The 17,922-nt window shown below is 39.1% G+C and overlaps 1 long non-coding RNA gene across 1 annotated transcript in view; it reads left to right on the top strand.

Annotated features, from left to right (window-relative positions):
* The window catches only part of LOC148147653 (uncharacterized), a 61,196-nt gene extending 45,451 nt beyond the window's left edge, over positions 1–15,745 (top strand). The window contains exons 2-3 of the long non-coding RNA XR_015759487.1: positions 7,864–8,005; positions 15,548–15,745. This is a non-coding gene — a long non-coding RNA (uncharacterized LOC148147653). The remainder of the gene's footprint in view (positions 1–7,863; positions 8,006–15,547) is intronic.
* The last annotated feature ends 2,177 nt before the right edge of the window (positions 15,746–17,922 follow it).

The raw sequence follows: 17,922 nt of genomic DNA, 5'->3' as shown, positions 1-17,922 counted from the left end.
CTTGCTGTTGCAAGTCTCTTAGTCTTTCAGGACTAAACACTTCTGTCTGACCCTCTGTCTGTTCAGATTTTTCCTGCACTATTACATCAAACAGGGTATCCACTAACTGAACCTCAACTCCTTCACCTTTCTCTTTATTTTTTGCTTTGTGCTGTGACTTATGATAGTGGGATCTAGTTGCCACACAGACTGGGAAAATACCAGGATATTTCTGTTTTAACTCTTCAGTTTCTTGGTCTTCCTTGGGCTTTTCCACAACAAGGGATGTCACTCCCACCTTGGATGCTGCCAAATCATTCCCAAGAACAAACTGAATTCCTGGAACTGACACACTGTCAATCACTCCCACTGTAAATTCCCCAGTCTTGAGTTGGCACTCCAACCTGATCTTACATAGGGGAACATTAAATTATTGTCCATCTATTCCACAATGACCACACTCACTTAACAGATCAGAAAGAGTGCATATTTGCTCATTCCTTACCATCAGCTACTGGTTAGATCCTGTATCTCAAAATTATACCTTCTTGTCCTTCTCCACATGTTCTTTCTGAATGAACTTTACCCACAGAGGCAAATTCTTTGTAGAGGTCAGCTACTAACTCCATACCCAGATCTTGCCTTAGCTGTGCATTCTCCTACAGCTTCTCAGCTCTTCTTGGGGATCTCCATTACTACCTTCATGAATACTATTGGCTTACCTTTTTTTTTTTGAAACCACATCTTTTCTCTCAGTGTCTTTCTGTAATGACCAGTATTGTGACTTTGTGTCCCCTACCTTCTGGCAGTGAAAACACCTTTCCCAGTGCCCTTCTGAAACCGCCAGCACTGTAATTTTCTGTGTCCCACTCCATTCCAGTGGACACACCTGAGGCCTTTCACCTCCTGGGCTTGGGCTTCTTTAACCAGTGGGAAATTCTTACTAGTGCTCTCTACTCTTGGTTTCGTAGTGTACAATCTCTGCTCCTCCCAACATTTCTCTCACAGGACAAAATTCTGGTCAGAAGCTTGTGTTATGCACCAAGATGAAATCATCTGCTAATTCAGCTGCCCTTCTCACATCCTTAACTTTCTGTTCCTCCATGTGAATTCTTTCCATCTCTGGAAGTGAATTTTTAAGCTCCTCCAGTAGAGTAATCGATCTTAGAGCCTCAAAGGTCTTATCTATTTTTAAAGCACACACACCTATTGATCAAAATGATTACATTTAATTCTTTCAAACTCAACATAGTTCTTGTGTTATGCACCAAGATGAAATCATCTGCTAATTCAGCTGCCCTTCTCACATCCTTAACTTTCTGTTCCTCCATGTGAATTCTTTCCATCTCTGGAAGTGAATTTTTAAGCTCTTCCAGTAGAGTAATCGATCTTAGAGCCTCAAAGGTCTTATCTATTTTTAAAGCACACACACCTATTGATCAAAATGATTACATTTAATTCTTTCAAACTCAACATAGTTCCTTCTTTGTGTTTCTGAACTGCTGTCTATATGCTTCTAGTACCAAATTCATAAGCACTTAAAATAGCCTATTTAACCTCTTCATAATCTCTTGACCCCCTCATCTGACAGTGCGGCAAATACCTCATGAGCTCTGCCGACCAGTTTAGTCTGAATTAGCATTACCCATAAATTCTCAGACCATTCCATCTGCCTAGTCAATTTTTCAAATTAAATAAAGAAGGCTTTAACATCTTTCCAATCAAAATGTGGCAGAGTTTTGATGTATCACTATCTTCTCTTTTAATCTCTATCCTATTAACTTGACTTTGTTGACTAAGCTGCAACTTCTCAAGTTCAAATTGTCTCTTTTTGCTCAAAGGACTTTCTCTCTTTTTCCTCTCTCTCTGCTCAGCTAAGAACCTCCTCTCTATTTTTCCTCTCTCTCCTCATTTATCTTCTAACTCCATTTTCCTCAATTGTAATTTACATTTTTCTACCTCCATTACACTTCTGTTTCTCTGACATACCTAAGTGTCAGAGTAACTCTCTTACAATTTCAGCTTTACTTTTGCCCTTGGTTAAACCCAAATCTAACTTATTTGTTAATTCTAAAAGTATGGTGTTTTTTTCCCCCTTTCTTTTTAAACATTCTTGGCAAATTTGAGAATCATCTTCAAATTCCAGAACCTCTTTAGCAATTAAGAGTCAATTCTCTCACTTTAATTTAATCAAATACAAGTCACTAAAATTAAACAAAGTTGTCTAACCTATATTTTATTTAAATGATCTGGGACACTAACCTGCAAGTGTTTAAATCTGCTGGGATTTTTCATACCTCAAATCTGTCTAAACCAAGACCCAAATTGTTCAAATTGCAGACAAAAGACTCTCAAACCATTCAAATCCTGTGACAAGTTCCAAATTATTATGACACGGGGTAAACCCTCCTGCTTAATTTAACCAGCAACATAGAAAAGATATATCTCATGCAGTAATCTGTGAAAATTCAAGAGGCCGAGAACTATTTAAAGTAAAAATTAACAACTTTATTTCTTAAAGTATAAGAGAATAATTCACTAACAACTATTTACAACTCCTTAATCTAACCTATCTTTTACCTTCCCTTCTATAACACTAGTCTGATAAAAACCCCAATTAAGGTTTACACATATTCAAATTTTGAAAACCAGACAGGTGTTGAATAATTTGTCTTCCTTGGTCTTCCTTTCTTCTTGGGGATTTCTATTCCAAAGGTTACTGATCAATAAAGGTACCTTCAAGAGAACAATTTTTTTTTCCCCAGGCAGTCTGCAGATGCTGGTGGCTTGGCAGTTCTCCTTCAACTGTTCAGATCTTCCCATTCTTATATCCCTAATGCATCTGATTGTGTCACTGGCTTTTAAGATTGGCAAGATACTAATTTCAAACTTGATTGGAGATTGGTATTTCTGGAGTATAATTTAAACTGATTGGCTCAATTTGAATTTGTTTTTTTTTCATCTCCAGGAAACCCAGCCAATCTAATGTTAACACTTTCAACCAAGTGTAACATTATTACCTTATTCAGAACACTTGGGGCTGTCTGGTGTTTCTGCTAGCTTTTAACTCTCTTAAAAGGTATAGTACACACACATCTTCATAACACATGTAATGCCATGTGCCAAGCTCCCATTGCAGCCTCTACACTGTGTGCCAATATATGCCTCTGTACACAAACCCCTATGTTCCATTCTAGACCTCGTAGCAACATATTGCCAACTAATGGTAACTCATTCACCTTTTCCCTTTTCACCTACCATGCTAATTAATGGAGTATTTAATCAAGGGTCAAGCTCAGGATTGATGCATAAATGAGAAAAATAAGTTTCTATTAATTAAGACAGCTACATTGTAGATTTCACGATATTCACAAAAGTTATCCTTCATCACACACATTTACTATATTTACATTTAATCACCTCAACGAAGCCTTATAAAAACAAACAGTTCTTTTAAGTGAAACACACATTGGAATTCCCAGTACCACAACAAGGAGTCCAAAACAATTTAAAGCTCTGAAATAACCTGTGAAATAGCATCCCACTATTATAACTGATCATTGTGCAATCAGTCGTTCTGTGCAAAACTAATAATAGAAACTCTTAGGTTGATGCCAACAGACCAAGTGAATAGAAAGCAATTCTTTTTAACTCTCCAGACATCTTCTCACAGATAAAATGTCCAGAGTTTTAAATACTTTGGCAATTTTTGAAAACTTGATTTCTCTTTGGCAGCTTTGGCATTTTTGTTTGACAGATGACAGTTCTTTGTCAAAGATAACAAGGTAGCAACTGGAAATATTTCACATAGCATGTAGAGTGGGCTCTTTTCCATTATCCCTTTAGCCTTTTTACCTTTCCTTTACCTTGCATTGACTTTTCCCCATCTTTTATAGCTTCACTTTCTCTCAGTCCTCTTTTCCTTCTCTCTCAGATTCTCGCTCTCTCCTAGACTCTTCCCCCTTTCTTTATATTTTATTGGCAACTGCTTTCTCATCTATGTGAGTGAGGGATTACTCAGGTTGAGGGATTGTCAGGTGGTTGGGGAATTGGTGAATCAGTTAGCGAGGGAGTCAGGTTGGCGTAGTCGGGTAATCATTGAGTAGTTGCGTCTGGTTGTCAGTGAGCACAATCAGGACAGTTGAAGGTAACTGGGTGTTTGAAATTAGGTGGGTGCGATAGTCAGGTGGCCACAACTGGAGGAGGCAGTTGGTTTGGGTCAGGGCTGTTCATGTGGCTGGGAGCGATATATGATTGGAATCAGGGAATAGGACTGTGGGTGAGTCAGGTTGTGGGGGGTGGAGTTGGGTGATGGAGAGGTCAGTTCTGTCATTAGGAAATTTTAGAGCAGATTTTAATCTATTGAATGCATCCTGAGTAATCATGCAACTGAATTCTGGGAAGTTGACTAAACTCGCTAATTTGCACTCAAAGTTAGAGAAAGTCACGAAGGGTCCCTGGAACAGCCAAATTGCCCATCAGAAGCTTAATCTTCACAGATAATTCCCAAAAAAGTCTGTGCTTCAAGATTTCCAGGTGCAACTGTGGCTCTGACAATCCAGAGACCAGCAGCAATGTTCCCTCATTTCTTGGTATGTCCTCCACTTTCCTGTAGCTAATATCTTTATTTGATTGAATTGCTCAAGTGAGGGAAATGTCAAGGCGTGGGTTTGCAGGATGTGGTTGAATACAATTCAGCTGCTGCCAGCATCACTGAAGTAGATTTTAACTTTTTATTTATTCACTTGTGGGGTGAGAGTGTCATTGATTGTCCAGGATTTATTGCTCACCTCAGTTGCCCTCAAGAAAGTGGTGGTCAGCTGCTTTCTTGAACAGTTGCAGTTCACAAGCTACAGGTTGACTCATGATGCCCTCAGGGAGGGAATTCCAGAACTTTGACCCAGCAACTGCAAAACAACAGCAATATATTTCAAATTCAGGCTGGTGAGTGACTTGGAGGGGAACTTGCAAGGGGTGGTGGTTCTACGAACCTGTTGCGCTTGTCCTTCATGGGTTTGAAAGGTGCTGTCTGAGGATATTTGGTGAATTTCTGCAGTGTATCATGCAGGTAGTACAGACTGCTGCTACTGAGCATCAGTGATGGAGGGAGTTGATGCCTGTGGATGTGATGCTACCGCAAGAAATGCAAAACCTGCGCCTACGCCTTCCCCCTTACTTCCCTCCAAGGCCTCAAGGGATCCTTCCATATCCGCCACAAATTCACCTGCACCTCCACACACATCATTTATTGCATCCGCTGCACCCGATGTGGCCTCCTCTATATTGGGGAGACAGGCCGCCTACTTGCGGAACGTTTCAGAGAACACCTCTGGGACACCCGGACCAACCAACCCAACCACCCCGTGGCTCAACACTTCAACTCCCCCTCCCACTCCACCAAGGACATGCAGGTCCTTGGACTCCTCCATCGCCAGACCATAGCAACACGACGGTTGGAGGAAGAGCGCCTCATCTTCCACCTAGGAACCCTCCAACCACAAGGGATGAGCTCAGATTTCTCCAGTTTCCTCATTTCCCCTCCCCCCACCTTGTCTCAGTCAAATCCCTCGAACTCAGCACCGCCTTCCTAACCTGCAATCTTCTTCCTGACCTCTCCGCCCCCACCCCCATTCCGGCCTATCACCCTCACCGTGACCTCCTTCCACCTATCACATTTCCAACGCCCCTCCCCCAAGTCCCTCCTCCCTACCTTTTATCTTAGCCTGCTGGACACACTTTCCTCATTCCTGAAGAAGGGCGCATGCCCAAAATATCGATTCTCCTGCTCCTTGGATGCTCCCTGGATGCTCCCTGACCTGCTGCGCTTTTCCAGCAACACATTTTCAGCTCTGATCTCCAGCATCTGCAGTCCTCACTTTCTCCGCCTATGGATGTGATGCCAATCAAGCGGACTGCTTTGTCCTGGATGGCGTCAAGCTTTTTGAGTGATGTTGGAGCTGCACATTACTTGACACAACAACTCGATGCAAGAACACATACATTATGTATCAACACTAATCTTCACCGAGCTAACTGACTTTTCTTTAAGCCATACAAGTACAGATGGTTGGAAATTGAAACAGGATTGACGAAAATTCCAGGATGACAACAGCTTTTCCTTAGGTGTCAAATTTGTTTTACATCATGAATTCAAGTATAGTGATCAATCATTAGGTTTTCTCAACTTCATAGGATTCTCCTAAATATTCTGATATTTTATATTTTTAACAGTCACATGATTAGTCACCAGAGAAAAAAATAATTTAATTTGTTACCTACATTTTACACATTAAGAGCCAATTTTCCAAATAGGGTCGAAAAGTGACACATGCCAGTTGTTTAATAAGAAATAATAAATCCAAGTAATATTAGTCCCCCTACAAGAATAAGCAGATATCATTTGTTTGCAGCATATAATCATTATATTATCAAAAAGAGAATTTGAATAGTCCATAATTATATGAAAAAGACCTAGCAATAAGGATAAAAACTGATCTAATAATCATAAAGGAACAGTTGTTCGATCAGTTCTTATCGAAATTCCTGCCAAGTTTGTCTATGCCAATTATTGACTTGTAGAGCAGTCATGCAGTGGATTCTGTAATTTTTCAAACTAAATTTTGATTTATAAGGTTCATTGAAAAATTGCATCCATTTGGCCTTTGCTGAGGAAATGTTACGACTTGAGGGTTACTACTCATTCTGAGTAGTCTTCTGACATTCACTGCCCGGCCTTTGACATAAAGAACGATGACTTGTAAATGGTCAGACTTTCAGGAGAGGGAAAAGACAACTGGGGAAAATTAAAATTGCCAGCAGAGAACAGCAACAAGTTTTACTGGTAATCTGAGGAAAAATAGTAAAGCTGCGCACAGTCCTGGTCATCCAGTTATAACAAACACATAGCCCATCAAAGACTTCCTAAAATTTAACCAAAAGAGGTAACAGCCTTTTTAGAAAAAAATGATTAATTATTGCCATTTTTCGTTGAAAGGGAGAAATTGGGATTAATGATTAGAATCTAAGGATTTTAAAATGTTCAAAGCTAGCTTCACTCTTACTCAAAGTGAGAGGTAATGGTGGCAATTTTAACATTGTGGAATAATGTAAAATATCTATTAGTAAACTGGCAGTCTGTTTTACATCATGCCTGATTCAAAGGTGATTTACCATTGTTTATCTTCCAGCAATGCACTAAGTCAACTTACTCTGTTTTCACCAAATATCAATGAAGAGGGAACATTTATTTGCAGGATACAAATTTGACTTTCTTTTTAATTTATGATGTGAAATAGTCAGAAGGAGATTTGAGAGCAATTTCATACACTCCAAACATTCCTCTGATCTTGCACTGTGTCAGGTTATAATTAGGCATCTGACAGCCACCTAAAATAGGCAATAAGGTCCTCACACATGCGAATGTGGCAGTGATGTGACAAACTTGTTTTGGATTGGTCCATGCTGTAGAATAGTAATGCTGGAAATTCATAGCAGTCAGTAGACATTTGAAACAAGACATATTTACATTTCTTCAGAACCTAATTACTAAATGTCATTGAACCAAAGCCACTTTATTGCAAAAATTACCAGGACAATTGAGGGTTAAAAATGTGATTTTGAACTTGTTATTTTCAAACCTACAAAATATTTAGTTCTTGCAAATTTTACATTCAAGTCATTGTGTGGATATTGATAGACTGTGACCAGTATTTGATTTGCTTTCAGGTGAGAGGAGGTTTTTGGACACTCATATTTCTGCTGTCTTCTTGTATTGATGATATTTATGCCAAAGCTGTCAGATTTGTATCGAACTTTTCTCCCCTCAACAAATTCAAAGTGACATAAATGTTTTGATCTGATTTTTCTCCCCTCTCACATTCCTAGAGCAACATGTGTGAGCCTATTGTGACAATTCAACAGCAGGCTTGATGGGCAAGTCATAGCACTGTGATAATGCCACAGGATTAGTCACCCAGAGGACAAGGCTAATGCTCTGCGGTCATGAAGTCAAATCCTGCCACCACAGGTGATGGAATTGAAATTCTATAACTTATTCGAGAATAGAAATTTCATTAATGGTAACTATTAAAATATTGTCAATTGATTTTAAAAATCCATGTGATTCACTAATGTATTTTCAGGAAAGGAAACTCAAGACTCTCAGCAACCGGGTTGACTCCTTTCATTCCCTTTTTAATCAAGGGAAATTAGGAATTAAGTTGTAATGGCAATGCTCACATTGAATGGAACAATACTTCTAAAAATGCTGCCACGTGGCTTCTAGGTTTTCACCTCATTGCACTTAGTGTTGACTATGAAGATTAATTACTATCTAAATCACACTTAAAATTTAAGGGGCTGTTGCCAACTATTTATTTAAAAATCACACAACACCAGTTTATAGTCCAACAGCTTTATTTGGAAGTGCTAGCTTTCAGAATCAACTATTTATTATGAGTGCCAGATTTTCTTTAACAAATTGCATCAGGCAATAGGTATCCTACTGATGAGAACATTCCTTTAATGAGAAATTTCTTCAAGCACTGTTTCCTTCCTGGTACACGCTTGATGCTTTACAGTTCACAACTATTGTAATGCCAAATTTACACATGTAACTAATTGAAACACAATTGAATCCTTCCAATCCAATATGAACCACCGGAAAATAATGTATTAAAAGAAAATGCAAGTAGCTGAGTTTTGTTCTCCACTATTAACTGGCTTATAAAATACAATTGGGGGGCATGGTGGCTCAGTGGTTAGCACGACTGTCTCACAGTGCCAGGGACCTGGGATTGATCCCAGCCTTTGGCAACTGTCTGTGTGGAGTTTGCACATTCTCCCTGTGTCTGTGTGGGTTTTACCAGATGCTCCGGTTTCCTCCCACAATCCAAAGATGTACAGGCTCGGTGAGTTGGCCATGCTAAATTTCCTATCGTGTTCAGGGATGTGTAGGTTCAGTGCATTCGTTACAGGAATGGGTCTGGGTGGATTGCTCTTCAGAGGGTCGGTGTGACTTGTTGGGCCAAATCTCCTGTTTCCACACTGTAGGGATTCTAATTTCTTGAGACAGTATTTCCACTGAGAAGGAATGAAAACTCAGTGATGAATAAAATGCACCATGACTTCAGTTCATTACAGTAGTTTAGATTTGCTCACCTTCTCTAACTATTTGGACAGTTGGTTCACTGATTCTGTGAGGAATGTAAGCACTGAATTGCAAAGAGATCTTAAATATAATCAGGGCAGTTTTGAGGCTTTCTGGAACAACGTCCACTAGAACCTGATCATACCTTCTCTTAGATTGTTCATTTGTACATGAATTCACGTCTCTGTTGCTATTGGCTGTCCCTTTATTTGAAGTACATACCTGCTATTTCAGTATCCATCACTTGCTGACTAGTACTATACAATATGAACTCAAAATATGAACCTCAAGTTAGTTTTCCAACAATGCCTGATCACATAGTGGTATTGTTGCTGGACCAATAATCAAAAGACCCAGGTAATATTTTAGGGACCCAGGTTTGAATCAAATCTCAATCAATTGAAAGTGGATGCTCAATTCAAAGAAGAAATCTGGATTAAAAATCCAATGGTGACCGATGATGATTGTTGTACAAACTGGTCTACTCCAGGAATGCTATGTAAGGAAGGGAGGCTAAAACGTGACTTCAGACACACAACATGCCCCTCAAAATGACCTAGGAATCCACTTATTTATATCAAAATGCAATAAAAAAACCTAAAGAAAATGAAACTGCATCAACCTAGGCACCAGAAACAACAACAGCAAAGTCAGTCCAGAGAACCTTCAAAGTCTTCCTTACAAATGAATGGCAGCTCCTGCCAAAATGATTTCACAGGCTAGTCAAGTAAGAACCTGAAGCTGAGTTTAAGCAACACAATTAACACTGCTACCTTGTCTGTCCCTGAAGAAAATGTTCAAACACAAGGAGTTGTCTGATTTTCCAACAAAATTCTGCCCACTGCCTGTTCTACCCACTGGCAAACTTGTTGTGATAGAACAAAAGACGTTTTGCTGTGCATCTGACGATACTGCACCTAATGACATCCAATTCCTACTCATTAAAAATCATTCCAGTCCACATCACTCACTTTTCTCAAATTCAAAAAGTGTTCTGCTTGTCAAGAGTTTTCAGAATATTTGTCATTGCTGATGGAGAATCTCACATTAATCATTCATTTCTTTTCAACTCTGAGGGAGAAACTTGATAAGTCCTTCTCAACTGATAATGTAGAGGGATGATGATGATACTTTAATTAAGAAAACAGAGCCTTAACTTTCTAAAAAGTACAAATTCTGTCAATTTCAACAGAAAATTGTCAATAAACTAAATCAATCACAATTATAGGTCATTCTACATTTGTCCTAAGGGGATTGAAGAGTGAATATTTATTTACTAGCTGATTCTATAAGTTATAGTGTATCATTTCATCTCAAAGTTCAAGTATAGTCTCCCAATAATATTTTCTATTTGGAATGTCCTAGTCTAGTGAGCCATAATTTGGCCAATTTATATAAAAAGGCTGAGATATAGGAAGAGTTCAATAAAATTGATGGAAGAAAAGAAGAAGCATTTTTCTATTTTAAGACACATGTAAAAGTGAGATAGCAACTCAAGCTCACATTATGAAAATGTAAACGCAGTAATCTGGGTCAGCTGGGCAATCAGTCTGTAACACCAGTTTTGCAACTGGATGTCAAACAGAGAAGCGATAAAACGTAAATTATATGTCTAGTGCTGGAATTTTCAATATCTCAAGGTGCATTAAAATGATATGAACAATATTAAGTTGATTAATTTATCAGCGATTTTCAATTTAACTAAATGAATTGTCCACCTTGAAATGCCAACCTGTCTTACTCAGATGTCTAACCTGCTTTGACAAGCATTTGCAAAGGGCACTATATTCATTTGAGATCCCGTTAGAACTGAGGTCTTAATCATATCATTGCAGTAAATTGGAGAGAACTTTATCTAATACAATCTAGAATTCCTCAAAAGTGGGGAATAATCCATAAAATTCACAGCCTTTCTGTGCTGTTAACTTTCATGTCATTATGGGTTCACTAAAATATTGTCATATTTTTAAAATACAAGGTAAAAACAAGTGTGTGGACAGTGTAACAGATTTTAGGTAGAGCTTACATGATAAAATTGTACAAGAGATTAGAAATGATCATCCCAAAGATGCTGTTCAAAGTGTTCTGAAATGGTGACTAGATGATGTCGAGCCATTAACTAGACATAATGCATATTTGACACTCCCTCTGTCCGGTGCCTGGAGGTACTTATCTCTATCTCTGTCACTTGCATAAGAGAATTAAACTGACATTATTCAATGCCATGGCAGAATAAGTTGTCTGCAACATAATCTATGAAGCTCTCATAGCATGAGTACGGAAAGAGGCCATTCAATTTCTGCCAAATAGACCCACTGCCTTTCTCTTTCGCCAGAGTCCTGACTTTTTTTCCTTCACTCAATACTATTTTTGTTCTATTTCCAGACTTTGGCAAAAGATTACACCAGTGCTCGATTAATTTGATTAGTACCAATGAGCTGCATTATACTCTGAGAATGGTTTACTGACACTCACTGAATGCAGAGACAGAATTAGATTCCCTACCGTGTGGAAACAGACCCTTCGGCCCAACCAGTCCAAACCGACCCTCTGAAGAGTAACCCACCCAGACCCATCTCCCTCTGACTAATGCACCTAACACTATGGACAATTTAGCATGGCCAATTCACCTGACCTGCACATCTTTGGATTGTGGGAGGAAACCGGAGCACCCGGAGGAAACCCACACAGACATGGGGAGAATGTACAAACTCCACACAGACAGTCGCCCTAGGCTGGAATCGAACCTGGGATCCTGGTGCTGTGAGGCCGTAGTGCTAACCACTGAGCCACCGTGCTGCCCCAGGTGGAGGGATCTTTCATTGGTGGTGGGGACACAAAAAGGAGGCAACCACCCCTATCGCAGGCATGCAGCTTGCAAGGACAAATATACCGGGCTCCACTGGTGCGGAGTTCTTTCCTGCCATCTATTACATCTGAGTGATGGCAGGAGGATGACATTAAGAGGGCATTAACTTCCCACTTAAGGGACTCAAGCCTAAGGTGGACAATGCATTAAATGGCTCCCATCGTGACTGAGCTAGTTAGGCTGGCAGCACTCATGCCATTCTATTTTACAGGTCCACCTCATGTGCTTTCCTTCCCAAAAATGACTCATAACCTCCAGCTGCATCTTTTCATTACAGCTGTAATTGGTGAAACATTGCTATCAGTGATTTTGTAACTCAGACCCTGAAGAGTCATAGAGGTGTACAGCACGGAAACATGTCCATGTTGACCAGATATCCTACATTAGTCCAGCTCCATTTGCTAGCATTTAGCCTCTATCCCTCTAAGTGTTTCTGATTCATACACCCATCCAGATGCCTTTTAAATGTTATAATCGTGCCAACCTCCACCACTTCCTCCAGCAGTTCATTCTACACATGCACCACTCTTTGCGTGAAAAAGTTACACCTCAGATCCCTTTTAAATCTTTTCCCTCTCACTTTAAACCTATACCCTCTAGTTTTGAACTCCCCCACCCAGGGAAAAGATCTTGTCTGTTTACCCCATCCATGCCACTCATAATTTTATAAACCTCTATAGGGTCGCCGCTCAGCCTCCGACGCTGCAGGGAATATAGTCCCAGTCTATTAAGCCTCTCCCTATAGCTCAAATTCTCCAATCCTGGCAACATGCTTGTAAATCTTTTCTGAACCCGTGACCAGAACTGTACACTGTATTTCAATAATGGCCGAACGAATGTTCTGTATAACCGCAACATAACCTCCCATCTCCTATACTCAATGAACTGACCAATGAAAGCAAGCATACCAAATGCATTCTTCACTATCCTATTTATCTGTGATGCTGCATTCAAGGAACTATTAACCTGTACGCCAAAGTCTCTTTGTTCAGTAACACTCCACAGGACCTTATCATTACGTAGATAAGTCCTGCTGTGACTTGCCTTTCCAAGTTCAAAGTCTGAGGCTCAATTTCTGAATTCTATGTGACAAGGTTTCTAATTATGCTGACAGTTTTCAAAATTAGAATTTGGGTGGTAAGTTAAGAAAATTATTTTGTTGTTCAATCCGATGATGAATTTGGTACAGAACACTTTGAATTAACATTCCATTTGCACTTTTCTGCCATGATTACCTACTTACAAAGTTAATATGTGATGCAAAGTTCTTGAATTTTTTCTTTTTGTTTTATTCATCTAAATGTCAGCAGTGAAATTCTAATCTAAACAGCTGGAGAACAGAGCTTATAGCTGGAAAGAAAATAAGACCACCCATCATCACTGATGGCCATCACCTATGTTTGACTTTGAGCAACATATCCTCAGCTGCTACAGTTTGGAGAGGGAGAGATATCAATTTTTCATGAGTCATTGCATTTCTATGTTGGAGGCAATTTCAACAGCAGAAGCAAGCTTCCGGAGCTAATAATTGCACAAATAAAGAAGCACATGTATATCAATGTATTCTGACGTAGAGTAAAATGATTTCTCTGCAAATCAGTGCAATGAAGTCAATCCATTTTACATTGATAAAGTTCCTCTGTAATGGTTAACTGACGTATCATAATTAGTTATCATTAAAATAGCAACAAATCCCAGGTGTAAAGAATTCAGCCTTCTGCTCTTATGGTGGCAATTACCTTCCATCCTCTGAGACAAAGTGAACAACATGTGAGATATCAATTTTGGTCAAAAATATATCTAATTAAGGGAATCCAACATCTTATATAATTCTTGTAAGATTTGTAAATTACATGTCATGTTTTTAGCTTCCCCTCATGTTGATTATTTTGATCTTCTGTCTGGATTTAATTATTATGTTGAGATAACATAAGTTGTTTATGAAAGATCTGCCTGGAAAGCACAACTCAAGCAGGATGAGCCACTCTTATAACAGGATTCATGATTGGGCAAACTCACCCACCTTGTTCAAAAACAGAGAAAAAAAGGCCAGGGGAAAACTGCCCTTCTGACTTTAAAATTGACGCCTGTCAGCACTGAATTTCTCTGGATATTTGAAGAGTTCTGAGTGTGTGCATTGCTGTCACAATTAATCACCCCTTGCACATAAAGCATCTCAACTATTAACTCACTTAGCCTAAAGAGATCTGTGGAATAAAGCTAATGGCTTGCTGAAGGTTTTTTTTACACGTCTCAGTGAAAATTGCACAAATAATCTGCTGTTTTTCATGATATGCTTCATAGATGAGATGAAGTCTGAGGTGTGTTTTGGGAAACAGTGATTATTTATTCAGAGTGTATTCAGGGTAATAACAGGAATTTTGATGAAATTTAGAAGTAAAGCCTTGGTTAAAATTGTGATAAATCATTTCTACACTTTTTTCGTCAACTACATTTTTCTTTCCTTCCCCCTTATCTAAATGTAATAACTCCTTCAGGAGACAGGGGAAAGGAAACCTGAACAGAGAATTAAAGGAGGGAGAAACAAGAAAAAAAAAACCAAAAGACAGGAGGATGAGAAGCATAAGTGGAAGGCACAAGAAAAAGGGCAAAAAGTAAATAGGGCCACAGTGAAAAACAAAGTTATGATGACTAACAAGGTTAAAAGACAGTCGAAAGGCTTTATGTCTTGATTCACAGAGCATTCGAAATGAGTTAGATGAATTAGTGCAAATAGGTGTAAACAATTATGAAAGAGTTGCAATTACAAAGACATGGTTACCCAGGGCAGGAAATGAACGTAAGGGAGTATTCATTATTTGGGTAAAGCAGGCAAAAAGGGAAAGGAGGTCAGGTAGCATTGTTGGCAAAGCTGTAAATCGGTACAATAATGAGGAAGAAGGCAGAGAAAATCATAGAGTAGTCTCTTTGTTCAGTAACATTCCACAGTACCTTGCCATTAAGTATATGTCCTGCCGTGACTTGCCTTTCCAAGTTCAAAGTTTGAGGCTCAGTTTCTGAATTCTATGTGACAAGATTTATAATTATACTAGCAGTTTTCAAAATTAGAATTTGGATGATAAGTTAAGTAAATTATTTTGCTGTTCAATCAGGTGATGAAATTGGTACAGCACACTTTGCATAAATATTCCGTTTGTACTTTTCTGTCATGATTAGCAGTTTACAAAGTCAATATGTAATGCAAAGTTGTTGAATTTATTTATCTAAATGCTAGCAGTGAAATTCTAATCTAAACATCTGAGGAAAAGGACATGCAGCTAGAAAGAAAATAAGATCACTGAGCATCACTAATGGTCATCACCTATGCTTGACTTTGAGCATCATATCCTTAACTGCTACAGTTTGGAGACTAGAGATATCAATTTTTCATGAGACATTGTGTTAGGCAAAGAAATGTAACACCAAGAGACAAAAACATTGTTGAGTCCCATATAGTAGTTGAAATGTAAGAGAAGATGTATGTGTGACAGAATGTCAGCCATGCCAGTACACAGTGTGATTAAAGTAACTGTTGTATCCTTGTGTTGCAGGTGAGGAGCAATGACAGATTGGCAACGTTTTTCTGGGTGCTTTTTAAAGATGGCATGGGTAGAAGGCATGCTGGTCTTTCAGTAGAATCTACTGAGGGACAAGTATGGAACAGCATGTGGTAAGATGATGCAGAATTGAACTTGATGGATGCCATCAGGCCATGGTAAATAACTAATGAGGCTAGTTTGGTAGGATAATGTGAGAAAACTTGCTAGGCCTGGTGGTGGCTATCCTTCCAAAAACCTCAGCACAACATGGACTTTGTGAAGAAGATATAAAATTCAGTCCATAATCTTTAATGTATGAGGACATTAAATAGTAGGTGTACTCATTATTGTTTGCTGTTGTCTGGCTCGTTCCTGTGCAGATGTTCCTTTGTTGAGGAATATCATTTCTGTGGTGAGTGATTTTACCATGGTCACTTTTGTTTTCATATCCGTTACTATTGTTAGGGAACTCTGCAACTGATGCTCATTTTGCACCCTTTACAGTATTCAACATCACATCTTCCACATTAACTGTCTGCAGTGAAGGAGCAGAATCTCTCCTTGTGCATATATCTATAGGTTGTAGCACTATATCTGGTTATTCACTTTTACTGTGTGTGACTCTGGTGACAACTGTTCTATACATGTCCCAAGTTGACACAGGGTTATCTCCTGTTGAAAATGTTAAATGATTTCACTCTAAATGCCCAATCTCTAACTATGATTAAGCAGTTTCTAAAATTTGACATCCTGTTGCTACATCTTGATGTTGTTGCTTATGCTTGTTACTACGTTTGGTTTCAGGAGTAAATTGGCAGGTTAGTTTGCTTGATTGAGCAAGGCACTTGGCTTTTATATTTAATATGTCTGTTAAGAAGGCCTACGGTGTGTTAGGTTTCTTTGGCAGAAGGATTGAGTTCCGGAGCCGCAAATATTATGCTGCAGCTATACAAAACGCTAGTGCGGCCACACTTGGAATATTGCGTACAGTTCTGGTCGCCATATTTCGGGAAGGATGTGGAAGCATTGGAAAAGGTGCAGAGGAGATTTACCAGGATGTTGCCTGGTCTGGAGGGAAGGTCTTATGAGGAAAGGCTGAGAGACTTGGGTCTGTTCTCATTGGAAAGAAGAAGGCTAAGAGGGGATTTGATAGAGACCTACAAGATGATCAGAGGATTAGATAGGGGAGATTGTGAAAGTCTTTTGTCTAAGATGATGATGTCAGCATGTACGAGGGGGCATAACTACAGATTGAAGGGTAATAGATTTAAGACAGATGTCAGAGGCCGGTTCTTTATGCAGAGTGTGGTGAGGGCGTGGAATACCCTACTTGCCAATGTCATTAACTCAGCCACATTAGGTAGATTTAAACAAGCCTTGGATTAGCATATGGATGATGATGGAATAGTGTAGGGGTACAAGCTGAGAATAGTTCATAGGTCGGTGCAATATCGAGAGCTAAAGGGCCTGTTCTGCACTGTATTGTTCTATGTTCTATGTTCTATTTCTTCTGCAATCATGACTTGTAGAATGTCTCAAACTGTTACTTCTTACTAATCTGAAAGATTTTAGGATCCTCAACTGTTTCCTCTTGTCTGTTCTTTCATCATATCATGCTTTTTCTTCTGCTGTTCCGTGATGACTGCATCTTCTGCTTTCACTTTTGCTATTAGCTGCACAAAGAACAATTTATCAGCCTTCTGATCTGACTTCCCTTTTCTCAGGAGCTCCTGTGTTTGTGGGACCATTGATTCCTTTGAGTTTCAGGCTAGATTTGAGGGCAGCTGGGCAGCTCCTCGGTTGTTGCTGAGTTAGTCTCACACTCTCACCTACCTTAAGATGATATTCACAGGAAGACATTCAAAATGTATAAGAACATCTTTCTTATGTTTTAGGATATGGGCAGCAGTCAATGGCTTACTGGTCTATACAACCCGATAAATTTCTTCGGGCACATGTAGAGTTGCCAATCCAACATTTGTTTCAGCTGAAATTAGTGGATTTTGCTCAGTTGGAAGTGTATATCTTTATTCTTCCTATTGACTTGGGATATCAGTTTTATTTGTCATGTGGCATAAGTATTGTTAAATCATGTAGCCTCAACTTTATCTTCAAAGTCTTTATTTTTGAGACACTATCTTGAGCCACTTTGTGTGGGTCTGTAAGTCTCATGCTGTTACATGAACCACCACTGTCTTTCTGAATCTTCACATTCAGTTAATGCTTTCCTCTGCAGTCATTGTTCTAACAGTTACCAAACCAGTTATCAAATTTAGACCTTGTTGTGATTTTGCCGCCGTAGAGTATTTTATTTGATGTTGTAATGCATACTTTATCTCCTGTAACATCAGAAACTGGGCATGGATATTGTAGTATTGAAGATTCCA

The sequence above is a fragment of the Chiloscyllium plagiosum genome, unplaced genomic scaffold (genome assembly GCF_037043375.1).
Source record: "Chiloscyllium plagiosum isolate Xiang-an unplaced genomic scaffold, Cpla_swu_hap1 HiC_scaffold_15, whole genome shotgun sequence".
Lineage (NCBI taxonomy): Eukaryota > Metazoa > Chordata > Chondrichthyes > Orectolobiformes > Hemiscylliidae > Chiloscyllium > Chiloscyllium plagiosum.
This window is presented reverse-complemented; position numbering and strand designations above follow the sequence as displayed.